Source organism: Acinonyx jubatus, chromosome A1, assembly GCF_027475565.1.
Source record: "Acinonyx jubatus isolate Ajub_Pintada_27869175 chromosome A1, VMU_Ajub_asm_v1.0, whole genome shotgun sequence".
In the NCBI taxonomy this organism is placed as follows: domain Eukaryota; kingdom Metazoa; phylum Chordata; class Mammalia; order Carnivora; family Felidae; genus Acinonyx; species Acinonyx jubatus.
In genome coordinates, this window is record NC_069380.1 from 107,776,621 (window position 1) to 107,803,934 (window position 27,314).

A 27,314-nucleotide genomic window follows, 5' to 3' on the forward strand; every position below is an offset into this window, starting at 1 on the left:
ATTTCTTTGTATCTTCTTCAATTTCCTTCATCAGCTTTCTATAGTTTTCAGCATACAGATCTTTTACATCTTTGGTTAGGTTTATTCCTAGGTATTTTATGCTTCTTGGTTCCATTGTGATTGGGATCAGTTTCTTTATTTGTCTTTCTGTTGCTTCATTATTAGTGTATAGGAATGCAATTGATTTCTGTACATTGATTTTGTATCCTGCGACTTTGCTGAATTCATGTGTCAGTTCTAGCAGACTTTTGGTGGAGTCTATCAGATTTTCCATGTATAATATCATGTCATCTGAAAAAGTGAAAGCTTGACTTCATCTTTACCAATTTTGATGCCTTTGATTTCCTTTTGTTTGACTGCTGATGCTAGAACTTCCAACACTATGTTAAACAACAGCGGTAGAGTGGACATCCCTGTCGTGTTCCTGATCTCAGGGGGAAAGCTCTCAGTTTTTCCCCATTGAGGATGATGTTAGCTGTGGGCTTTTCATAAATGGCTTTTATGATGTTTAAGTATGTTCCTTCTGTCCCGACTTTCTCGAGGGTTTTTATTAAGAAATGGTGCTGAATTTTGTCAAATGCTTTTTCTGCATCAGTTGACAGGATCATATGGTTCTTATTTTTTCTTTTATTAATGTGATGTATCACATTGATTGATTTGCGAATGTTGAACCAGCCCTGTAGCCCAGGAATGAATCCCACTTGATCATGGTGAATAATTCTTTTTATATGCTGTTGAATTCGATTTGCTAGTATCTTGTTGAGAATTTTTGCATCCATATTCATCAGGGATATTGGCCTGTAGTTCTCTTTTTTTACTGGGTCTCTGTCTGGTTTAGGAATCAAAGTAATGCTGGCTTCATAGAATGAGTCTGGAAGTTTTCCTTCCCTTTCTATTTTTTGGAACAGCTTGAGAAGGATAGGTATTATCTCTGCTTAAAATGCCTGGTAGACTTCCCCAGGGAAGCCATCTGGTCCTGGACTCTTATTTGTTGGGAGATTTTTGATAACTGATTCAATTTCTTCACTGGTTATGGTCTATTTGAGTTTTCTATTTCTTCCTGCTTGAGTTTTGGAAGTGTGTGTGTGTTTAGGAATTTGTCCATTTCTCCCAGGTTGTCCAGAGACTAGGTATTTTGAGAACATCATCGAAGTAAAACAGCTCTTGAGCCCCACTGAAAATGACCTTACCAAATTCTCCTGACCATTGACACTGATGCATTAGAGCATTGAGCCCTATGACTGTGGGAGCATTGAGCCTTCGATAATCATCTCACAGCTGAGGAGTCTCCACCTGACATCTAGTGTATAGAGATGCTGGAGACCTCCAAATCACATAGACAAGGGAGAGGAGAAGCTGACATCAAGGTAGACTGCTTCTGCCATAGATGCCAGAACAACATTTCATACTTCAATTAAACAGAATCTTTTCTTGTCTTCCTTTCCTTTACTCTGTAACTGGCCTGGAAAGAGAACTTGTTCATTTGTGTCTCCCAGACCATTGCTAAGGGGTTAACCTTCCAGCCTATTGGATTTGTCATCAAAAATTTTTATCTGTCCATGGTGCTAGAGAACCCCCCGGTCCACCCTGTGATGAATTTCTTTTCCTAATGTCACCATAAACTATAGTCGAACCCCATTAGTAGTCTCTTACCAAGTTCACCTTTGATGGCCAGAACAACCTGTGCTTTATTTTACCTTTCTTCAGTTATAACTGTATGCACCCAATTAGAGACAACTCCTTATATAAATCTTAGTACACTTGCACCCCATTTTCTCAGGATTATCTATATCAGATTTGCCACAACTCTCTAAGAGCTGTCACCAGCACCACCTATCTTTGCAAGGTATTGAGAATGACTCATTCTTTCAGGCTAGATTTTCTCCACATATGCACTGAAAACCTGATCTCTTGCTTGAATAGATAAACACAGAAATCCTACCACCCTAATGGGAATGATTTGTGCCCTGACAGGGTTTGTCTATGTCTATGGTGGTTATTATTCTTGGGTCTATGAATGCCTAGGTTGTGGGAACATAGCTGAGCAATGCTCCTTAGGTTATCTAACTAACTTTTCACAAAGAAACTTATCACAGGGAAACTAGACATCTCAATGACCAACTTTCCTGGATTTACATTGTCAAATTAGAAAGGAACTACCAGGAGGCATTCATGATTAAGGATTTGTTTCCTTTGACAGGGCCGTGTTCCCTGGTTAGGAGTAAGTGAAAATGAAAATATGATCAAAACTCTCTCCTTGGGTACCTGGGTGGCTCAGTCGGCTAAGCATGCAACTCTTGATATTGGCTCAGGTCAGGATCTTGTAATCATGAGATCAAGCCTCAAGTTGGGCTGTGCACTGAGCGTGGAGCCTGCTTGGGATATTCTCTCTCTCTCTTTCTTTCTCTCATTCCCCCTGCCCCGTCCCTGCCCTGCTTGTGCACTCACTCTCTCTCAACATAAATAAACATTAAAAACAAAACAAACCCTCTTCTTTATTGTTGAAGATACTGCAGCATCTCGTGCTAGGACAATAGCTTCCCAATAAAGATTCTCTAGACTCTCTGGACAAAGTTGTTATTAATAATAGAACAACTCTTGATTATCTTTTAGCTGAGCAAGGATGTGTCTGTGGTGTGGCTAACACTACCTGCTGTGTCTGGATTCACTCTGCTGGGGAAGTTGAAAGTCACTTACCTAAGATCACAGAATAAGTTGCTTGAATTAAAAAGGTGACTCCTTCAATGGAGTCTTTCTTTGACTTATTTGATTTTGATTTTTTTTTGGGGGGGGGGGTGGTCTGGGGACTATAGCTCCAAAGTACACTCCAAACATTGGGAATTACCCTGCTTTTAGTAATGATAATAATCTTCCTGGTGCCTATATTTTTATTGGAGCACTTAGTCCATTTACATTCAAAGTAATTATTGATAGGTATGCACTTAGTACCATGTTGTTACTTGTCTTATAGTTGTTTTTGTAGTTTCTATCTGTTCCTTTGTTGTTCTCTTCCCTTGTGGTGTAATGGCTTTCTTTAGTGTTATGCTTGGATTTCTTTCTCTTTATTTTCTGCTTGTTTACTACAGGTTATTGATTTCTGGTTACCTTTACATTTATATATAACATTCTGTACAGTCTATATTAAGCAGTCTATATATATTAAGATGATGGTTGCTAAAATTTGAACCCATTCTAAATCACTAAATTTGCACTCCTCTCCCACGTTTTATGTACATGATGTCACACTTTATTTACATCCTATTATTTTGTAAATCTTTTGAGTTATTTTATTGCTTTTGTGCTATAACTTCTGGACTGGCTTATAAGTGATTATTATTTTTGTTATGTTTATATGTACCTCTGAAATTTTTTCCTTTCCTAATTTTCTGACTCCTGTTTATGGTCTTTTCTTTCCACTCAAAGAATTACCTTTTATTTAAGTTTCGTGAAAGACTGGTTTAGTGAATGAATTCCTTCAACTTTTGTTTTCCTGGCAAATTGTTTATCTCTCCTTCTATTCTGAATGATAGACTTGACAGAATATTCTTGACTACAAGTTTTTCCCTTTAAGTGCTGTGAATATATCATGCCACCTTCTTCTGGCCTGCAAAGTTTCTGCTGAAAATTCAGTTTATAGCCTTATGGGGTTTGCCTTCTATGTAACTGTCTTCTCTTCACTTGCTGCTTTTAAAATTCTCTCTTTATCACTATTTTTGGTCTTTTTTTTTTTTTAGTTAGTCTATTTATTTATGTAATCTTTACATCTAATGTGAGGCTCAAACTCACAATCCTGAGATGAATAGTCACGTGCTCCTCTGAGCCAGCCAGGCACCCCTACTTTTGGTCATTTTACTTATTGTGTATCTTGCTGTGGACCTCTTTGGGGGATCTCTGTGCTTCCTGGATCTGGATTTCTGTTTCATTCCCCAGATTCAGGAAGTTTTCTTCAAATAAATTATTTCTTGAAATAAATTTTCTGCTCCCTTATTCTCTTTTCCTTTGGGGATTCCTATAACACCAGTGTTATTACATCTGATGATATCCTGAGTTCCCTTAACATATTCAAGTTTTTATTCTTTTTTTATTTTTGCTGTTCAGTTTGGTTGCTTTCTATTACTCTGTCTTCCAGTTCTCTGATCCATTATTGTGCTTCCTCTAGTCTACTATTTATTCTCTTGAGTGTATTTTAAATTTCATTTATTGACTTCTCATCTCTGCTTCTTTTTCCTATTTTCTATCTTTTTTTTGAAGGTGTCACTATGATCATCCACTTTTTTCTCAAGTCCAGCAAGTATCTTTATGACCATTACTCTGAATTCTCTACCATGCATATTGCTTGTTTCCATCTCAGTTAGTTGTTTTGCCTTATTTTGTCCTGTTTTATTTGGGACATATTCCTCTGTCTCCTCATTTTGTCTAACTCTCTGCATCTGTTTCCATGTGTTAGGAAGGTCACTTATGTCTCCTCATCTTGAAAATAGTGACCTTATAAAAAAGAGGTCCTGTAGTCCTTTCCTGCATGATGTTCCCTTCTTACCAGAACCTGATGCTTCAGGGGTGTCCCCTATGTGTTTTGTGTGTGCCCTGCTGTTGTGATTGAGCTGCATTTGCCTTCAGTCAACTTGGCTGCAATTGCCCTCTTTGCCTGTTGTGGGCAGGGTTTGGTCTGTGTGTGGTTAAAGGGAAATTCTGGGGCTGTCTTGGTCTTGTAGTTGGGTCAGACCAGATGCTTCCCCTCAGCCTATTTTTTGGAACTGTGGTCACCTGGCACTTCAGGGCAGTCTCCCTTCATTGTCCCAAGAAAGGCTTTCATTGGTGAGTGAAGCCTGTGGAGACACCAGATGTCTGCTCCAGTCTGCCTGTTGGGGTTGCAGTGACCCTGAACTACAGGGCTCTTTGTGCTGCCTCCTGTGAGATTTTTGTTGGTGACAGGCTAGCAGTCAGATCAGATGTTTGCATCCAGCCCACTGCTGGGGATCCATTTAAACTGGTGTGTGTAGTTATCTTTCTCTCTCTAAGGGAAGAGTCGGTTTGGAGTGCTGCTAGTCACTAGCAGGTCTGCTTGCAGAATGAGATGCTTTGGAGGGACTCCTGCTGATTGGAGCAGGCTAGATGGGGCTGATCGGCAGGAGAATGTGGGAGCAGGGCACAGGGTATTAGCAAGATAGGTTCACACTGGTTCCCAAAGGTGTCTGAATATCTAGGCTGGAGGGTGACGGTTGGGGAGAGAAATGATGTTAACCAGCTATTCTGTTCCCAGAGAAGTCTCTTAAAGATCCCTGCCTCTCCAGCAAAGTTCTGAGATTAGTAAATAAATCCCCTTCCCATATAATGCAGGTACTTTTAAAATGGCTGCTGCTTTGCTATATCTCAATGGAGTTGTTTGTTATGCTGTCTCTTAAAGGGTGGAAACTATTTCCTGTTGCCCTCTGGCTCTCCCAGAGCTGAGCCCACTGAGTTTTTTTTTTTTTAATTATTTTTTTAAAGTTTATTTATTTTTGAGAGAATGAGACAGACAGAACATGAACGTGGGAGGGGCATAAAGAGAGGGAGACACAGAATCTGAAACAGGCTCCAGGCTCTGAGCTGTCCGCACAGAGCTTGACGCGGGGCTTGAACCTAAAGCTGTGAGATCATGACCTGAGCCAAAGTGAGACGCTTAATTGACTGAGCCACCTGGGAGCCCCTGAGCCTGCTGAGTTTTAAAGTTGCTGGTGTCAAGCCCCACTGATTGTAAAAGCTCAAGAAGATAAGCCCCTCTGGTTTTCAAAGACAAATGTTACAGGGACTGTCTTCCCAGTGCAGGTCTCCTATTTCTGGGGTGCCTGATGTGATTCTGTTCCTCTCTGTTCTCCATGGTTGTGGTATCCCTTGAGTTTGTAGTTAGTCTCATATGTTAGTCTGGTTCCCACCTGGGACTCCACCCTTCCTACCATTTTTTTCCAGTGTGGCCTCTTCTCTACAATTAACTGTGGAGAGTCTGTTCTGCCAGTCCTTGATTCGTTTTATGGGTTAGTTACAGTGATGTGGCTGTTGTCTGGGTGTATCTGTGCGAGGAGGTGAGCCTAAGATCCTTATACGCCACCATCTTCCCAGACTTCTCTCTGATTTTTTATACCTTCTTGAGTTTGGTTTGGTAATTGTACCTTTCTAGGATTTTTCCATTTTATCCAAGTTGTCTGTTCTATTGGCATGAAGATGTTTATAATATTGCCTTATAATCCCTTAAATTTCTGCATGGCCAATAGTAATGTTCTTTCTTTCATTCCTGTATGTTTGTGTGTATTTGTCTTTATCCGTCCATCTATTCTATTTTTAACATTTGGGTTCCTTTATTTTCTCTGTTTTTTTTCTGTTTTCTATTTCATTGTTTTCTGCTTTTATGCTTGTTATTTCATTTCTTCTGCTTGCTTTCATTAGTATAATTTGCCCTTCTTTTTCTAGTTTCTTGAGGTAGAAGCTTAGGTTATTGATTTGACACTTTTCTGATAAAGACTCTTAAAGCTATAAATTTACTTTTAAGTATTGCTTTAAGCTACATCTCATAAATTTTGAGATTTTATTTTTGTTTTTATCAAATTCAAAAATTTATTTTTGTTTTTATTAAATTAAAAATATTTTCTAGTGTCCATTGCAAATTCTTCTGTGATCTATGGATTTTAGAAGTATGTTTTTCAATTTCCAAATATCTGAGGATATCCAGGATATCCTCAAAAAAAGGATATCCTTTTTTGCTACCTTTTAGTTTCTAATTTAATTTCATGTCATTGAAAAGCATTCTTTGTTTGATATAAACATTCTTTAAATTTTTTGAGACTTATTTTATGATTCAGCTTATGAAATATTCTGGAGAATGCTTGTTTGAAAGGAATGTGTATTCAAGCACTGTTTGGTGGAATATTTTATAGATGTCAGATTGAATTGGTTGATATTGTAGGGGAATTAAAACTTCTACACTCTCAGGGTCTCTGGCTGGGCCTGAGAATCGTATTGATATAGAACAGAGTAATGGGGAGAAAAGCATAGAGCTTAACATTTACATGGGAGCCCCCATGTGGAAATAAAGACCCAAAAGGTGGATAGGCTCAAGTGCTTATAAACCAGATTGAACAACGTAGCAGTTGTGGGAAACTAAAGTAAGTGGAAGACTAAAAGAAGGTAAGAGTTACTTTAACAAGGTCTGTTTGTATAGATTTGTCTAGGCCTCTATTCAGTCTTTGGTGATGAGAATTTTTTTTTCTTCCTGGTATAGGAAGGGTGTCTTTCCCATTGGGAGTTTTATCTGCTGCTTTCAGGAAAAAAAGGAAAGGTCAGAATGCCTTTCTTGCATCTCTTGTTTTTCAAGTGTCTTTAGCTCAAAATAATTCTTATGCCAAAATGGCATATTTTGGGGTGCCATATTCTGCTACTCTCCAGTAACATTGTTCAAATCTTCTATATTCTTGCTGATTTTCTGTGTAGTGTTCTATCAGTTATTAAGAATGAGGTATTCACATATCCAGCTACTGTTGAATTATCTATGTCAGTTGTTGCTTCATATATTTGGGGGGCGTCTATAAGTCTGTATACATTTATAATTGTGATATATTTCTGATATATTGACCTTGTTTACATTATGAAATACTCCTTTTTGTTTGTAGTAGTAGTTCCTGTTTTAAAATATATCTTGTCAGGTATTAATATAACCATTTCAGCTCTCTTATGATTGCTGTTTGCCTGGTATATTTTTTACTTTTCAAAATTACTTTTACTTTCAAAATTGTCTTAAGATTATTTTAATTTTAGTGTGTTTTTTGTGTGCAGTATGTATTTAGATCTTGCTTTATTTATTCGAACTGAAAAACTCTGCATTTTGCTAATAGAAATCAAAGAAGTAGAGTGATGGAGAATCTTGGGACAGGATTTTGAGATAGGATGTTCAAGGAAGGCCTCCTTGTGACAGTGACATATAAGTTGAAACCTAAGGATTAGAATGAATCCGAGTGTGAAGAGAGGAGGGGAAATAGCATTGTAGGTAAAGGGAACAAAATGAGTTATAAGACAGCTTGACGTTTTTGAATAACTGAAAGAGAAGTATGGTACACAGGGCGAGAGGGGAACATGGGGACAGATGAAGTTAGAATGTTAAAAGACGGCAAGGTCATGCAGAGTCTTGAAGACTATAATCAGGAGTTTATATTTTATTCAAAATATGCTATGGGAATTCCAGCAAAGATGACTAAGTGGGAGGGTCCTAGGCTCATGTCATCCCATAGATACAGCTAGATAATACCTACATCAGTGTAAGTAGCCAGAAAATGACCGAAAACTGACAGAACAGACTCTCCACAGCTAAATGTAGAGAAGAGACTACATCAAAAAGAATAGCAAGGGTAGAGATGCAGTCCTGAGCCAAACTGATCTGTGAGACTGTCCCTGGAGAGAGAGGGACACTGCAGACGTAGAGAAGAGCAGACCCCCACGTCAGGCACCCCAGACATGGAGGACTCTCACTGGGAAGACAAATCCATTTAAGATTTGGCTTTGAAAACCAGAGGGGCTTAACTTCCGAGGTTTTTATTTAAGTTTATTTATTTATTTTGAGAGAGAGAGAGAATGAGCAGGGCAGGAGTGGGACAGAGAGAGAGAATCCCAAGCAGGCTCTGCAACATCAGCAGGGAGCCCAACATGGGGCTTGAACCCACAAACCATGACTTTATGACCTGAGCCAAAACCAAGACTTGGGCATTTAACCAACTGAGCCACCCAGATGCCCCTTAACTTCTGAGTTCTTAAAACTAGTGGGGCTTAACAACTGGAACTTTAAATATCAGTGGGCTTGGCTCTGGGAAAGCTGAAAGATGAGAGTGCCCAGCCTTAAAAAGACAGCATAACAAACAGCCTCGCTGAAGCAGCAGTTTGAAAATGCCTGGGGTGTATGGGAGGGATATTTGTTTATTAATCTCAGAGAATGCGCTGGAGGGGCAAGGATCTTTAGGTGACTTATCTAGGAACAAAGAGCTGGTGTCCCCCAGCCTGTATATCAGCAGGAACCAGCATAGCACAAACACTCTCCACCTAGCTTGCTAACTGCAGGCCCCACCGCCATGCTCTTTTGCAGATGCACCCACTCCAACCTGGCCTCTGCAGTAGTCTGTCCAAAGCATTGCCACACAGGCAAGGCAGTATGCAAGCAGTCCCAATAGAGTTCAGCACCACCCCAAATTATCTTGCCCAGAAGAGAATGGAAGAAAACCACACACACCAACTCACCTGTAGCCCCAACAGTGGGCTGGGGCCAGACATCTGATATGACTGCAGGTCCCACCCACCAATGAAAACTTTTCAGGGGACAACACAGTGAAAACACCTTGCACTTTGGTTCTACTGCAGCTCTGGCAAATGCCTAGTCTGACCCAAATCAAGTCCAGTTTAGCTTTAGACTAGCTCGCTAACAACATAGGGACCAAATCCTGCTCCTGGCAGGCAAAAGAGTGATGGCAGATGACTGAAGGCAAATATGACTCAGCCACAACAGCAGGTCTCAGGCAACACACACAGGAGACACCCCTAAAATGCCAGGTTCTGGTGAAGAGGGGACACTGCCCTGCAGGATGCTACAGGGTCTCTTTTCTCTGTAGCAACGTGGATGGAACTGGAGAGTGTGATGCTAAGTGAAATAAGCCATACAGAGAAAGACAGATACCATATGTTTTCACTCTTATGTGGATCCTGAGAAACTTAACAGAAGGCCATGGGAGAGGGTAAGGGGAAAAAAACTTACAGAGAGGGAAAAATACTGAGAACAAACTGAGAGTTGATGGGTGGTTGGGGGGAGGGGAAAGTGGGTGATGAGCATCAAGGAGGGCACCTGTTGGGATGAGCACTGGGTGTTGTATGGAAACCAATTTGACAATAAATTTCATTAAAAAAAAACAAAGATGAAAAAAAATACCTAGTATCCAGGCCCTAGCCTATGACCAATAGGATCTTTTGAACTGAGGTCAGGTAAAGCTTTAACCTGTTAATGATAGGCTTTAGCGTAAGACATTAAAGATCTACAGTAGCTGGCTATATTAGCAGGGGATAACAGAAGACCAACAGAAGGTTGTATGCCAACACACAATGGTCTAAGGGTGACTATCTCATATGGCGTGAATTTTATGTTTCCCAAAGAGGGTACTGTGAATATTCAGCAGAGCTAGAGATAATACTCAAGGCAGTATAGTATAGTTTTGATAGGGAAAAATCTGTTACAAGATGGCCAACAGGACTGCTAAGGGAATTCCAGTCCCTGCCTGAAGACTCCCCTTCCAGGATTTCCTTCCTACCCGCTTGCCACTGTCACTACTAATGAGGAATGCAGAAGTAACATACTATAAATTGTCCCCTCTGTTGATGCTCTGGACTCAGACCTCTGGAAAATGATCTCCTCTTGGTGTGCACCAGTGTAAAATAAACCTCCTGCCTTCCAAGATCTCCGAGTGCTGCTTGGTTCTTCTGCTGGGTGATCCAGACCAGTTTCCATAACAGTTTCTTTCAGCAAGCTTAGAGATTTTAACTTTGAGGATCCTATTAGTTCTCTCAACCTCATCTGATGTCTTAGGGTGCTAGGGACACTGATAATCCTAAAATGTTTGCAAGGCCATTATTAAGACTTGTAGGATTTGCCCTGTGAAGTGGGTGCCTAAATCACTGGAAATTATGTAAGGTATACTGCAAATGGAAACATGTTTTCTAATAGTTTCTTTACTACGTAAGGGCATAATAGTTTCTTTACTATGTAAGGGCATCAACCTTACAGCTAGGGAAAGCTTCAAACCATCCAGGATGATGAGGGAGTATAAGGCAAGCTGACAGGCCACAAACACCCCTCTCCCACCCAACCAGATGGGATATGTGTGATATTCCTTGGGCACTCCTGGCTGCCCATGAACAAAGGAAAAGGGTAGAAACAAATGGTTAACTGATAGAGATCATAGTCCTGCAGGACCTAAGTCTCCACCACCTGTCCATAGTGATGTGGAAAACAAAGGCAGAAGGAAATGGCAGATAGAACCAAGTTTCCTTATAACCTGCAACCCATTGACAAATACATGAGGCAGGCAGAGTAAAAAGCCTCTCCGGGAACTCCTTACTGTCTTAATGCTAATGCTTTGCTAGAGGGAAAACAACCAGGCTTGACAATAGCTAGGTCTCCACTATCCTGTAAGTCTTCTTTAGCCTATGAAAATCTCACTGGAAACTTCCCCTGGAATTTACCTGCCCCAACCCCATAGTATGTAACCAGTCTCTCCTCATGGTCCAGGGGCAGTTTTTCTGCCCACGGGTCCTGTCCCCATACTTTAATAAAATCACCTTTTTGCACCAAAGATGTCTTCAAGAATTCTTTCTTGGTCATCGGCTCCAGACCCCATGAACCCCACTGTCACCCCCAAAAAGCCTCATCACAGGAGACATATATACAGTAACAAGAGCATACTGATAACCCATACCTGGAGGAAATGAATGAAGTCCAGGCTCATGTGTTCCAAAGGTCCAGAGGGAGAAAGTTTGAGGGCTCTGGGAACATAAATAGTTTTTCTAAGATTACAGACCTGACAGGTCAGACATTGCTGATAGACTGTTTTTGAAATTTTATGGAAGTCTCCTCACCAATGTTTGTAATTTGAGTCATCATGGTTTCCCACCATGGGGGGAAAAGAAATGCAACAACCAAACAATGGGATTTGCTCAGTAACTAGAAGAACCAACTTGGGTTTCTCATAGCCTTCACTGTTTATTCAATTTACAGCCCATTTAATCTTTCTAATTCAGGAACACACAACTGCCATGTCATAAGAACATGAGGCAAAAGAGGTCATTTTTTGCAGGAGCAGAATGAACATCTACAGATGAACGTTTACAGATTCTGTTGCTTCTGCTTTGCATGAAACTCACCTAGAACATTACCTGATATTCTGCTTCAGTCCTTTTGGTGTGAGCCTCAATTTTGATGACAGTAATTTCAGAAAGTAGAAGAATAGCATTAGAAAACTGTTTTACTTGAATATTTTTTACTGGAGTCCCAGTGAATGTGAGAAAACCTTTTTGTTTCCATAACATTCCAAAATCATGAACGACCCCAAAGGCACACTGGCTATCAATATAAACAATTTAGCATTTTGATATCTAGAATGTTCTGGTAAGGGTATGGAGTTCTGTTTTTTGGGATGAGTTAGCTTGTGGGAGATTTCTCTTTTCCAGTTGTTCATATTGGGTGGTAACAGCACAGTAGCCTGAAATTCCCTTTCTCATTTTTATGACATGATCCATTAACACACAAAATTAGATCAGGATTAAAGGTGTGTCTTATAAATAAGGATGAGGTGTTAAGAAATGGTATGTTAATTACCTCACAGTCATGGGGCTCAGCTTCATTATGCAGGGGTGGTAATGTAGCAGGATTGAGAATGTTACAACATTTTACATGTAGATTAGGTGGTGAAAACAAAAAGATCTCATAAAAGATTAGTGGGCAGTGCATAGAAATACTGAGTTAATTCAGAGTTAAAAGGCTTCTGACAGCTGGTAGAGTTTGAAAACAAATGTCATTTCCTAAGGTTAGATCTGTGGAGGCTTCTACCAATTTTGCAGCTGCAGGTATAGCCTTAAGGCAGTATGGACAGGCTCAAGCAACTCAATCAAGTTGATTGCTACAATAGGCAGTAGCTCTATGTTTACTGCCTTGTTTTTGTGTGAGCCAGGGGTCTTGGTTATCTCTCCTGTACAAATAAGGTAAAAGGTTTTGAATAGATAGCCCTAATGCAGGTGGCTCTTGTGGGGCTTGTTTTAATTTTATAAAGGCCTATTCATATTTATCGTCCCAGGAAAGGATGTGAAGACTGAAATTTTAGTAAGCTCACAAAGTAGGAAACAAATAAGGAAAAGTTAGAAACCCATTGTCTGTAATAACCAGGTAGACCTAAAAATCCACAAAGTTTGGGATCTAGGAAACTCCTAGCTTGGCTTAATTCTTTTTGAAGATAGCTAGAATCCTTTAGCACTTAGATTATGACCTAGGTAACTGTTTTTTTAGCTGTTACAGCAATTAAATGGAATCTTTTATGGAAGCCCTTTTCGTAACTGACCACAAGAAGTCATCCACATATTGTAAAAGGGTCAATTCCCAGTGAATTGGAGTGTACTTAAATTTTGGTGGAGCACTTAGGAGAAATAAGAAAGGGCCTCCACGAACCCTCAAGGCATAACTGTCCAAGTACACTGTTGACTGTTCCAAGTAAAACCAAATAGATACTATTGGAATCTACAGGAATGCTTAAAATGGTCTCCAAGAATAAACAATTTTGACTCTGGTGGAATTTGTGACAAAAGAATATTCAGGTTTGGAACAACAAGGAAACAGGAAATAACTACCTTGTTTATAGCTCTTAAGTCCTGGACAAATTGCCATTCCCTCCCACTATGTTTGTGGAAGACCAAAAAAAAAAAAAAAAAAAAAAAAGAGTATTATAGGAGCTAGTACAGGGAATGATTAACCCCTGGATAATTAGGTCTTCTATTAGTGGTGTGATACCTTGTATGGCCTCAAGCTTTAACACCTATTGGGGCAATTTAGGAAGAGGTTAGGTTTTGTCTATTTGAATGTTTATATGCTCTACACTTTTTATTCTCCCATTGTCAGTAATCAAAGTAGCCCAATGAATGCCAGGCACCTCAATTAAATTAGGAAACTTCTGCTGGAATCCATCTTCTGTATCAAGGACAGATTGTAAAGAACATTAAAGATCTGGGGCACGTGGGGGCATTAGGCTCTTGATTTTGGCTCAGGTCATGATCTCATGGTTCATGGGTTCAAGCCCCATGCTGGGCTCTGTACTGACAGTGCAGAGCCTGCTTGGGATTCTCTGTCTCCCTCTCTCTCTGCCCCTCCTTCCCATGCAAAAAGTAAATATTAAAAAAAAAAGAAGAACATTAAAAATCAGATTCAGGTTAGTAAGGGAACTCTAAGGTGAAGTCACCATTGGAGGCAAACTGTATTCACATTTGAATTTAGAAAGGAGATCTCTAGCTAATAGACTGACCAAGGCCCTGTATCACAGGGGAGAAAGAAATGTTTTTCAATGAAAGGGGCCAGAGTCATCTGTACTTGTTGAGATATAAATTCTCTCTGAACTTTATTAGATACCTCCCAGTATGGAAACTTCTCTTTCACTCCAAGGGAATTGTTGTCCTAGGAGAATGGGGTTTAAAGTAGAAAACATAGCTCTCATATTCACCATTCCCCTTGGCTATTTAAGGATATTACTGGTAGTAGTTTACTGGAAGGTCTCTGTCAATTTTGGGAGGAATCCATATAGGTATCTGATTATTAATAAACTTGTATAGGACCTTATAGGACAATTTTTTCACCAGTGCCCTAATTAATTACAAGTGAGACATCAGCTCCTGGGCCAGCTTATTGATAATGGACTCCCAGGGGGATGCAACATGGGTGGCTCAGTGTTAACTGAGGTCTCTGGCCTAGGAGCAGTTGTAGTTGTAAGGCCATTAGTTTATGACCTTGGTCCAAAGACTTTCAAAGTTTTCAGTATGGTCATGAGTTCAAAATAGGCCTCCTATCCTATTTTGTCTTTTTATTAATCCACAAATGTCAGGGGATAATCCATTTACAAATAAGGCAGCTAGAGAGATTGGGTAGACTTATTAATTGTATTGAACAGAACGCCATTGGAAGAATGCTTTCAAATGGACCTTGAAGTCTGCAACAGATCTTTCTTTTATTTGCATTCTTGAATAATAGACCAATCAGTGCAAGCAGGGAAAACTCTGGGAATGGCTTGTAAAAGTTCAGTTGCTATTTTGTGAGCCCTTTTTGGTTGAGGATCCTGAATATCATCTTTGAGGGTTTGCCATCTTGCTTCCTGCATCCATTTTTGGGCTTCCCCAGGTTCGACCAACATGTGCACAAGCTGATAAAGATCTGGCAGCTCGGGATCACAGGCCTTGTTAGAAGGTGAGAGAAGGACAGTAAAGCATCCCCCAAAGTGAGAAGGCACTTTGAGACTGGAAAACAAAGCAAGCCACTCCATATAGTTTACACAGTTTTATTCGGGGTTGTTATGGAACCTGGTCTGGATCATCTGGCAGAAGAACCAAGTGGCACTTGGAGATCTTGGAAGGCAGGAGGTTTATTTCACACTGGCGGGCTCAGAGGAGATTGCTCTCCAGAGGTCTGAACCCCGAGTACAAGCATGGGGGACAATTTACAGTCTGTTACTTCCACATCAGAAGTAATTTGGTGCACGTGGCAAGTGGCGTAGGGAGAAGAACCCAGAAGTGGAGTCTTGGGGTGGCAACTGGAGTTCCCCTATCAGTCCTGTCAGCCATCTTATAACATAATTTTTCCTTATCAGGGTAACTTACTGACAGGGGGAACTGAGCAGATGACAATCGAGCTGTGCAGTTATTCTCTGCAGGGTCTTAACCTTAGTCCACAGATTTTATAGAGGAAGAGGATGCACAGAATAACAACGTAGTGAGATCAAAACACCTCAGAGAGTTTGCACGCACCTGACAGCTAACCTTTTTTAAATAAATGTTTATTTTCGAGAGAGAGACAGAGTGAGAGAACGCAAGCAGGGGAGGGGCAGAGAAAAGGGCACAGAGCATCCAAAGCTGCCTCTGCACTGGCAGCAGTGAGCCTGATGTGGGGCTTGAACTCACTAACAGTGAGAACATGACCTGAGCCAAAGTTGGATGCTCAACCAACTGAGCCACCCAGGCACCTCAGATTAACCCTTAATTACATCTTATGGCACCACCTCTTCATCAAGAAGGGGAAAGACTGTATTATCTCTAACAGATTCATGGGAGGCCAAAACAAGCCTCCCCATATCCTAGCCTTGGTGGGCATTTCTAACATATGTATATTAACTTCCAAGGGACCAAGAGCCCATAGCCCTAAGAGAGGTCATCAAGTGAACCAAACAAAATGGAGGGCCAAAGAATGAGTCAGTATTGTCAGCACTTCTAGAAGCCTCAATGAAAACTATAAATTCTTCAAAAAATTTTTGTGCTTCCTCCATAAGTTTAAAAATTCTTTAACTATGGCTCTTAGTTCTGTCTTTCTCCAAGAGATGAAAGGTAACTGAGGGGGTTGATATGTACCTTGAGATAATTTAATTTAATTTTTTTATTAAGTTTATTTATTTGTTTTGAGAGACAGATACAGTGTGAGTGGGGGAGGGGCAGAGAGAGAAAGGGAGAGAGAGAATCCCAAGGAGGGTCCGAACTGCCAGCACAGAGCCCTAAGTAGGCCTCAAACTAGGGAAACTGCAAGATCATGACCTGAGCTGAAACCAAGAGTTGGACACTTAACCGACTGAGCCACCCAGGTGCTCCAGAGGTAACTTAATTTTAAAAGGCAACTGTTCAGGGGCACCTGGGTGGCTCAATCCATTAAGCATCTGATTCTTGGTTTCAGCTCAGGTCATCTCATGGTTTGTGGGTTTGAGCCCTGCAATGGGCTCTGTGCTGGCAGCAGAGAGCCTGCCCTCCCCTCCTCATGCTCCCTCTCTCAAAAATAAATAAACATTAAAAAAATTTTTTTAATAAAAATATAAAAATAAATAAAAGGTAACTGTTTAACAGTTTCTCAAGGGTAGAAATTCAGTTCAGAGAGAAAATTAGTAAAATGTGAGTACTCAGGTAAAGAAAAATAGAGAAGAGCAGTGGTAGTCACATCAATCATATCATACTTTATTTTAGGTTCCTCTTGTGTTTTTAATTATTCATTAGCCTTCTGTAATGAATCTCTGCATGAAGCTATTTTAGAACCTTAGAGCCTTTTGGAAGTTTCTGCATTCTAATTAAAAGACGTATTCCATTCCATTCATTTAATTCAGGAATCCTTACTTTCAAGTGCACTTCTGAAGTGAACCATCTCGTCACAACTGGAATGTTCCCCATAACGGCCACTGTAATTCTAGGCTGTTTTTGGTAAAATGTTGCCATTCTTGTAAATATTCACAGCTCCTGGTACCACAGATTTTAGACATAAAATAATCATGTGTGCTGGAAGGTGATGCACCTGACTCTAGAATTTAAGGATCCCATTAGCTAAGCCTTTGGGTCTCTGGGAGCTGAACTAATACCTAAAAGGGATATGGTGCTGAGTTCGGGATTGTGCATGTTTTACAGCGTGCCTCACTGCACAGACATTTTCTTGAGGCAAGTGACTTACCAGCAACCTAACCAGTTCTGTAGCCAGCTTATCCTAACATGGTAGTCTTTTGTTAGGAATGCTTGCTTCCTTGCTTCTCAACAGCTCTTAAATGCTTGACCCTTGCCCAGCAACTTTTACAGCTTTTTGGCCTCCAAGATCCCGGCTAGCAATAGTCTTTATTTACAAAAAACAAGACAAATAAACATGCACTTGAGCACATCAGGACTAACCAAAATATGTCACTGTGGACTGGCCAAAAGAAGTCCCCATGTGCACCACAAGCAATTCCATGCATGGACTAAGCTAGCAAACCCCAATAAATGAGGACTGCAAATGGGAAATGGGAAAGGATTCTAATGTGGAATTGCAGACTAAACCAAGGGCTACAGACTAGTGCTCCATCAGAGCCTCCTCTGTCAGGCTACAATGACTCATTAACCCTGGACTGGAAAACCAATTAGAACAGTAACTCAAACACAAAACAGAATGCAGCTAAAACCAAGAGGGACTTACCAACAGCCCTCAGAAATGACGAGATAGACTATGAACTAAAAAGAGTTCTCGGAGTGCCATGCCTGTGTTTCTCCTTGTCTCCAAATGCCGTCAGAAGTTCACTTGGTATCCTGATGTTGTCACCAAATCTGTTAAGAAACAAAATTTTATCAAGAAATTTGAAGATCTAATTGGCTTTTTTAAATGATTCATGAATCAGGCTGCATTCCATCTAGCAAGCAGAGGGGAATTCCACCCAAGTTAAATAAAAGGAAGGTTTCTAAAAGCAAAGACCAGGCATATAAAAAGGAATTTATTAGCCAGGAATGCACTGTTTAAGCAAGGTCACCTCTCTAAGGGGAATGGAATGGGGTTTTCAGTACATTTCCTAATACTGCCCAGGATATTCCACTGAGTGATTCAAGGTTAAATTCTCAAAAGCCTATAACTAGGTCAGTTAGATATTAAGTCTTGTTTTGTTGACATGGGCCTTAGCCTAAGTAACTCCATCATGGGCCTATGATTTTCTCTTTAACAATATGTATGAATATCTCACAACTTAGCATCATATTTAATGATGAAGGACAGAATGCTTCCCTGCTAAGACCAGGAACAGTAGAAGGATGTCTACTCTTACCACTTCTGTTTAACACTATACTGGAAATTCTAGCCAAAACAGTAAGATAATTTTTAAAACTTATAAAGGAAAACATAAAACTGTGATTTACAGACTACAAATAGGAAATCCAAGGAATTCACAAGAAAACTATTAGAACTGGTCAAAAAGTTTAGCAAATTCACAGGAGAGGAGATCAATACACAAAAATCAACTGTATTTATATAAACTAACAACAAACATTTCAAAAATGAAACCAAGAAAACAACTCAACTAACAACAGCATCAAGAAGAATATAGCAACACTTTTCTAGCTATGTCTTCTGTGTCAAGAGAAACAACAGAAAAATAAACTATTGGGACTACATCAAATAAAAGGCTTCTGCACAGTGAAGGAAACAATCAACAAAACAAAAAGATAAGCTACTCAGTGACAGAAAGTATTTACAAATGACATATCTGATAAATGTTTAGTATCCAAAATCCATAAAGAACTTACACAACTCAACACACAAAAAAATAATCCAATTAAAAAGTGGGCAGGAGACATGAACAGACAATTTATCCAAAGGAGACATACAGACGTATGAACAGATGCTCACCATCACTCAACATCAAAGAAAGGTGAATCAAAACCACAATGAGGTATCACCTCACACCTGTCAGAATGGCTAAACTCAAAAACACAAGAAACAACAAGTGTTGGTGACAATGAAGAGGAAAAGAAACCTTCTTGCCACTTGGTGGAAATGCAAACTTGTGCAGCCACTGTAAAAACTAGTATGGAAGCTCCTCAAAAAATTTTAAAAGAGGTTAAAAAAATATACTGGGTACTTGCAAAGAATACAAAAACACTAATTTGAAAAGATATATGCACCCCTATGTTTACTGAAGCATTATTTACCATAGCCAAAATATGGAAGCAACCCAAGTGTCCATTCATGGATGAATGGATAAAGAAAATGCAGTGTACGTGCACACACACATGCGTGATGAATATTATGCTATGTGCAAAAACATAGATGGATCTAGAGGGTATAATGCTAAGTGAAATAAGTCAGAGGAAGACAAATCATCTAACTCAGATGTGCAATTTAAGAAACAAAACAAAAGATCAAAGAAAAAAAGAAACAAACCAAAAAACAGACTCTTAACTATAGAGAATAAACTGGTGGTTACTAGAGGGAAAGTGGATGGGGGGAATGGGTGAAACAGGCTGAATAGGATGAAGAATACACTTACCATGATAAGCACAGAATATTTTATAGAACTGCTGAATCACTATATTGTACACCTGAAACTAATATAATGCTGCCTGTTAATTCCACTGGAAATTTGAATAAATATATACACATTTAAAACAATACAATACATAGAAACATTTAACAAAAGCATAAGACTTCTACATTGAAAACTACAAAATAATGCTGACAGAAATTTTTAAAACTCTAAGTGAAAAGAAAACATTTTGTTTTTGTGGGCTAGAAGACTTAATATTAAGTTGGCAAATTGATTTAGAAATTCAATACAATCTCCACCAAAATCTCAGATGGCATTTTTGCAGAAAGTGACCAGCTGATTCTAAAACTCATATGGAAATGCAAGGACCCAGGATAGCCAAACAAGCTTTAAAAAGAACAAAAATGAAAGACTTATATTATGTGAAATACCAGGAAAGTCTTCCCTAAAGGATATCTATGCTTAGTCCACTGAAAGAAATGGGCAGGACACTCATTTCCCTATTAGTAACTTGAAGTCAGGCTGATGACACCATCCTTACTCCCCCAGCACCAAGAAATACTTCAGTAATAACATGTGACCAAGAAGTAAGGTGCCATCTCTCTGAGGTGATGCTATAAATCAACCAGAAATCTATAGTCGTTATAATTCTCTCCCTTGACCTGACCAATTAGCAAAAACTCAATCATCTGCTTAGTCCTTTTGTTTACAAATTCTTTCAACTGTTCTATCTAAGCAATAGGCTATTTGTTATAATAACAAAATTATGGAATTGACATAGTGTCCAATTTCTATAGCTATGGAAATTAGTCCACAGTGTCATTAAGTTAACTTGCCCTACATCACCCAGTAAACAGTAACTTATTGTGTACTAAGGATAAGAAGAGCTTAAAAAGTGAATAATCAAGTTCTAAGTCAGTATCAACTAGTTCTGATACAGCATTCAATTAAACACTATAGAGGATAAAACAAGCATTTCCCTACTGTTGGGAAGAAATCAATGCTCTAAAATTTTAAGGGATATATGCAAGTATAGTCATTTGATGATGATTTACTGGTGGCTACATCCTGGGTGGCTCAGTAGGTTGAGCGTCCAACTTCGGCTCAGGTCATGATCTCACAGTTTGTGGGTTCGTGCCCCACATCAGGCTCTGTGCTGATAGCCTGGACTGCTTCGGATTCTGTGTCTCCTTCTCTCTCTGCCCCTCCCCCGTTCATGCTTTGTCTCACTCTGTTTCTCAAAAATAAATAAATGTAAAAAAAAAATTTTTTTTAAAAACACAAAAAACAAAACTGGAATACAATGTGAAAAAAGAGAAAATTTAAAAAGAGGTTAGAGTGGGAGAGAGCCAAAGCATAAGAGACTCTTAAAAACTGAGAACAAACTGAGGGTTGATGGGGGGTGGGAGGGAGGGGAGGGTGGGTGATGGGTATTGAGGAGGGCACCTTTTGGGATGAGCACTGGGTGTTGTATGGAAACCAATTTGACAATAAATTTCATATATTGAAAAAAAAGAGAAAATTAATTTTACACAATGATTTACACAATTTTTTTTTCTTTTCAGATTATATTGAAGTGATTGTAAATGTTGGAAATGAAGAACCAAGCCCACTTAAACAGAGCATTTTTGTAGTGTTATTTTGCTATTGGGGAATGATCTTAGGAAGAAAGGTTTTCTTTTTTTTCTCTTCAAAAAAAAAATGCCACTAAGAAAGAAAAGGCAAGCCATTACAACAAGAGAATACCTTTGCAACATATATAAACAGTATAAAGTTTGTATCCAGAATATGTCAAATATTCCTACAAATTAGTAAGAAAAATAAATCAATAGAAAAATGCATCAGAGACTCAAAAATAACTCATAAAAGAATATCCAGGTGGCCAATACATATATGAAATATGTTCAATATCATTCATAATCAGAGAAATGTAAAACAAAACTACAGGATACAATCACACGCCAACAGAAAGTCTGAAACATAAGAGTTTGACAAACACAAAATACTGGTAAGGTGACAGTGCAATGGGAACTCTCACACATAGTTGGTCAGAGGGAAGATACAACTGTTTTGAGAAAGTGTCATAATTAGTAAATTCCAATGACACTATCACTCCATTCCTATGCATGAAATGAATAGAGATGTGTGTACAGTTAACAAGAATATTCAGACCAGAGTACATTATATCCCCAAAGTGGAAGAAATTCTTATGTCCCTCAAGAGAATGGATAAATAAACTATGATACAGTCATCCAATGGAATACTATAAAGTACTTAAAAGGAATGAACTACAGATACACAAAAACAACATGGGTATATCTTAAAAACATAACACTGAGTAAAATAAACTAGACAAAAAACAACGCATATCATATTCAAGCACAAAAACTTTTTAAAAAGTAAAATTACATACTGCTAAATTATAAAACTGAATTATCTCAAAAGACCACTAAATTTATTTTTTTGTTGTTTTTTTATATATGAAATTTATTGTCAAATTAGTTTCCATACAACACCCAGTGCTCATCCCAAAAGATGCCCTCTTCAATGCCCATCACCTACCCTCCCCTCCCTCCCAGCCCTCATCAACCCTCAGTTTGTTCTCAGTTTTTAAAAGTCTCTTATGCTTTGGCTCTCTCTCCCACTCTAACATCTTTTTTTTTTCCTTCCCCTCCGCTATGGGTTTCTGTTAAGTTTCTCAGGATCCACATAAGAGTGAAAACATATGGTATCTGTCTTTCTCTGTATGGCTTATTTCACTTAGCATCACACTCTCCAGTTCCATCCACGTTGCTACAAAGGGCCATAGTTCATTCTTTCTCATTGCCACGTAGTACTCCATTGTGTATATAAACCACAATTTCTTTATCCATTCATCAGTTGATGAATGGCTCTTTCCATAATTTGGCTATTGTTGAGAGTGCTGCTATAAACATTGGGGTACAAGTGCCCCTAGGCATCAGCACTCCCTTATCCCTTGGGTAAATTCCTAGCAGTGCTACTGCTGGGTCATAGGGTAGGTCTATTTTTAATTTTTTGAGGAACCTCCACACTGTTTCCCAGAGCGGCTGCACCAGTTTGCATTCCCACCAACAGTGCAAGAGGGTTCCCGTTTCTCCACATCCTCACCAGCATCTCTAGTCTCCTGATTTGTTCATTTTGGCCACTCTGACTGGTGTGAGGTGATATCTGAGTGTGGTTTTGATTTATATTTCCCTGATGAGGAGCGATGTTGAGCATCTTTTCACGTGCCTGTTGGCCATCTGGATGTCTTCTTTAAAGAAGTGTCTATTCATGTTTCCTGCCCATTTCTTCACTGGGTTATTTGTTTTCCGGGTGTGGAATTTGGTGAGCTCTTTATAGATTTTGGATACTAGCCCTTTGTCCGATATGTCATTTGCAAATATCTTTTCCCATTCTGTTGGTTGCCTTTTAGTTTTGTTGATTGTTTCCTTTGCTGTGCAGAAGCTTTTTATCTTCATGAGGTCCCAATAGTTCATTTTTGCTTTTAATTTCCTTGCCTTTGGGGATGTATCAAGTAAGATATTGCTGCGGCTGAGGTCAGAGAGGTAAAAGACCACTAAATTTAATTATATGTACTAAAAACAGAAAATAGAAAAATTTTCAAGACATATTATTAACAAAAGTAAACTGTAGAATAACATGTATGATGTGATTCTATTTATGTAAAATATACTTTGTATAATATATGCCTAAAATATTTAATAAAACCTACTGTTAATAATGGAAAGGTTCTATAATCTATTCAATTCAGTAGCCACATATGGCTGCTGGACACTTAAAACATAGTTAATCTAACTGAGGAATTGCATATTTTATTTAATTTGAATTAATTTCAATTTAAACAGCCTCATGTGGCTAGCGTTTACAGCATTAGACAGTACATTATGGATATATAGTGATTTCCTCTAGAACAGGGTTTCCCAACCTTGGCCCTAGTCACATTTGGGACCGATGGTACTTTGTCACAGGGCTGTTCTGTACACTGTAGACATTTAGCAGCACCCCTACCCTCCACCCTCCAGATGCTAATAATACCCTCTCAGTCATGACCAAATTACCTTCAGTCAAAATTATCTTTAGACCTTGCTACATACTCCCTGGAGGGCAAATCATTCCCAATTGAAAACCACTTGCTCTAGAGATAGGAAGAAAATGAAGGAAGAGGGCATTGTAACATCTTTCTCTGTTTCTGTTTTGTCTAAATTGTTTAAAAGGATCAAGTACATAGATGTTCTTTATGTAATTAATAATTTAAAAAGGAAGCCTACTTCCTCATGGATAAAATGGGAAGTATATATCTAAGCTCTTAAACTGTGAATATTAAAAATGAAATAGAAACAAATCAATTTCTTGCTAAAGTTAAAGAATGAAAGTTATTTCATATTAGTTACTAAGAGCAGTGGAGGGATAAGATGGAATCTAGAACAAAAATCTATAACTAGGAGAAAGTTATTTTTGCCATTCACAAAAATAGGTAAAACAGAAGCAAGAACCATTTAAGGGACATAAAATGAGCCTGGTTTGGGATACTGTAAGATGGAAGAACTTGTGGGCCATTTAAGTAGAGCTGCAGCTTCTAGCCAGAAAACGGTAAAAATTAGAATTAAAAATTAAAGAGTTCTCAATACCTAGGTAGTATTTGCAATGATGAGCCTTCGGGGAAAGCAAAATGGCTACAAAGAAACTCTGACCCTAACTGAGAAGTGAGAAAGAGGACCACAGGAAAGCGGAGAAGTTGTACCCAGAGAGACAGAAAAACAAAACAACAACAACAAAAAAAAACAGAAGACAGTAGGATCATGAAAGCCAAGAGAAGGCTTTAAAAAAAGAGTGGCTAAAGTCTCCTTAGATCTCATCTGTACAAAATATAATAAAGAAATATTAAGTAGCCTATTGGCACAAGAAGAGATGAAAGAGATTTAATTCAGTAAAGAGTGAGGTCAATCTCAAAGCAGCACTCACCATTAAAGGAATAACTGTGAACTGAGAAATCACTAGTCCTACCAGTCATCAAAGGCAGGCTGTGCTAGAATAAAACCGCAGAAGTCTCTTGTACCTCTGTCATTCTTGCCTACTCAGACAGCAGTAGGCCTCAGAACCTCAGCTGTCCTTTGGTCCTCAGGAGAGGAGCAGACAACAGTCTCCCTAAGCAAACATTTTCTGAAAGGTCTGTAGCACTCTGGCCTCTGACCAAAGTAAGGTAGATCCCTTTTGGACTACGAAACACACAAACCACAGTTAATCAGAAACTCTCATGCTTGGGCTCCAGACTCTTCATTCTTGATGCTGCTTCCAAAGATTAAGTTTCCATAAGTGAGTCTGAAGTACTAAATTAGGTTAATGGTCCATAAAGCTCAGACTACAATGTATTTTTATTGTAAGCTTCTAAATCTAATGTTTATCTGTGAAAACACACTTTTGCATTTTGTCATTATTTCAGAAAGCCCTAATCCATATCTGAGTTCATGAACTACACTAAGTCTGGGAAGTTCTGAAACTATAGGTAAAAATTAGTGTGCAGCTTTTTAGGGAGAAAGTCCTTGATTTTCATAATATTCTCAAGGTCTGTCACCCAAGGGTTAACAGTCATTTTAAGTGCATTTTTTCCTCCCTAGAGTCCTATTTATGATCATTCGTTTATTTTTTTATGTTAATTTATTTGGAGAGAGTGAGGGAGGGGCAGAGAGAGAGAGAGAGAGAGAGACTGACTCCCAAGGTGGCTCCACACCGTCAGCACAGAGCCCAATGTGGGGCTCAACCCCACAAACCATAAGATCATGACTTGAGCAGAAATCAAGAGTTGGTCGCTTAACCAACTGAGCCACCCAGGCACCCCAATCATTCATTTAATAATTCCCATCTATCCTTTACATTCATGTGGGAAGTTCAGGTAGATATATCCACTAGGAACATGGATATAAGGCTATAGGAATAAACTTAAGAGAAAGATTTGAAAACAAACAAACAAAATAGTTTAACAAACCATAAGCCTATAAACAGTTGTTAAAGTATCAGGAGCGGATAGGATGCATCCTCCTACAGGATAGTATTCTAAAAAGGAAAATGGAATTACATCAGGAAACACATACAGGAGAAAGGTAGGCCAATGGTGAAGAACCAGAAAGCGAAGTTGGTAAAAAAGGAAGAACCAAGAATCATTAACTGTGCTTCTGTTAACAGGAGAAAAAAAAAAAAAAAAAAAAAAGGTAAAAATACCTAGATTTGGCCACTAGGAGGACCCCGACCACTTGACCACACAATTTCAGGGAGTTAGGTGGCGTAGACTCACTGTGTCAAAAAATGAAGGGAAGTGCTTGCCAGTGAAACCAAGAAGATAAAGAAATTGACAGCTCTGAGCCCATAACGTGCAAGGGAGGGTTTGGTTATTACTTTAGTTAAGTTTTGATGGCATTAAATTCATGAGGTAAGGAAAGAAGGACTTTTCAGAGAGGAATATCAGAGAAGGTAGACCTCCTGGGGGTTTGCGGATCTTCCACATTACAAAAGCATTTTCAGAAAGGTACTGAAAAGTTCCCTCAAAACACAAAATTTTGGCTTTGCTCAATACCCGTGGTCTTTTCCTACCACTTCTCTGAACCCTCAAATGCTTTCCAACAAAATTATTTTCCCGGTTTCAAAAGCATAAAGAATCTGTACAAAATTTAAATAAAACTCCACAAAGCATCCTCAGCCTTGCAAATGCTGGCTAAGACATCACTGGGGACCCCCACACCCCTCCTCAGGGTGCACCCTCTATTCCACCTGTCAATGAGAAAGCCCCTCGACGGGATACAGCCCCCACGGGGCCCACCCGGCCGTGCCTTGCGGGTCCTGAGCGGCTGCTCCGACTGGACAGGCCTGAAGGGAGGGGCGGACACATGCCCTAAGCCACAGCAGCTACAACGACAGTCTCATCCACGGCCCACTCCCCCACACCACCGCTCTGCCTCACCTCTGGGAATACCAGAGCCTTTCCAGAATCCTCTGGCACTGCCCCTTCCGGAAGCTGCCACAACAAGCCCCGCCCCCTCCTGGCACCTCCCACAAGTTTCCTTCCGGGTACTGAGCTCCTGGAAGCGCCCTCCAGGAACTTCTGTTCCAGGTGGGGGTTACTGGCCTTAAGCTTATAAGCAGGTAAATATATTATTTAACGGGCGCCGGTAACTGCTGTAAAGAAAAACAAAGCAGGGAAAAGAGAAGAGAGATGAGTGAAAAATTCCTTCCTAGTAGTCATTAGTCCCCTGAATGATAAGGCCTTTCCTATAAAGTGGTATTTGATCGGCCTGAAGGGAATGAGGGCAGTAACTACCTAGGAGAACATCCCAGGAGGAGGGACTAGCAAACAAAATAGCGCTGAAGAAGGTAGTGTGGCTGGGGCAGAGGCATCAGGAAGGGTGATGGATGCCAAGGCAGGTTCTCCCGGACCTGATAAGGATCGGAGGTGTCCACCGGCGCTCATCATGACGCTGGACTGCCGGTGTGTGATCCCGAGTCACCACTGCAAAACCAGCGGCCGGAGTGACAAGTCGGGCGCAGGAGGAACAGTAACATTGGACCAAGAAACAGGCAGCTCTGTCAACCACATAACGTAATTATGTTTAGGGGTGCCAGATCATATATGGGATGCCCAGTTAAATTTGAAGTTCTAACAGGCAACGAATAATTTTGTGGCGTATAGCTCAGGCAAAATTACTCGTTGTTTACCTGAAATTAAAGTTTAACTGGCTGTCCTGTATT

The 27,314-nt window shown here is 39.6% G+C and overlaps 1 long non-coding RNA gene across 2 annotated transcripts; it reads right to left on the minus strand.

Moving 5' to 3' along the window:
• Nucleotides 1–9,986: 9,986 nt before the first annotated feature.
• LOC113604566 (uncharacterized) lies at nt 9,987–27,004 on the minus strand. Of its 2 annotated transcripts, none has more exons than XR_003426545.2 (3): nt 26,530–27,004; nt 17,720–17,847; nt 9,987–11,541 (listed from the first exon to the last, which is right to left on the minus strand). It is a non-coding gene; the product is annotated as an uncharacterized LOC113604566 (long non-coding RNA). The 2 variants fall into 2 exon arrangements; XR_008297656.1 differs by lacking the exon at nt 26,530–27,004 and adding an exon at nt 22,683–23,204.
• Between the last annotated feature and the right edge of the window lie 310 nt (nt 27,005–27,314).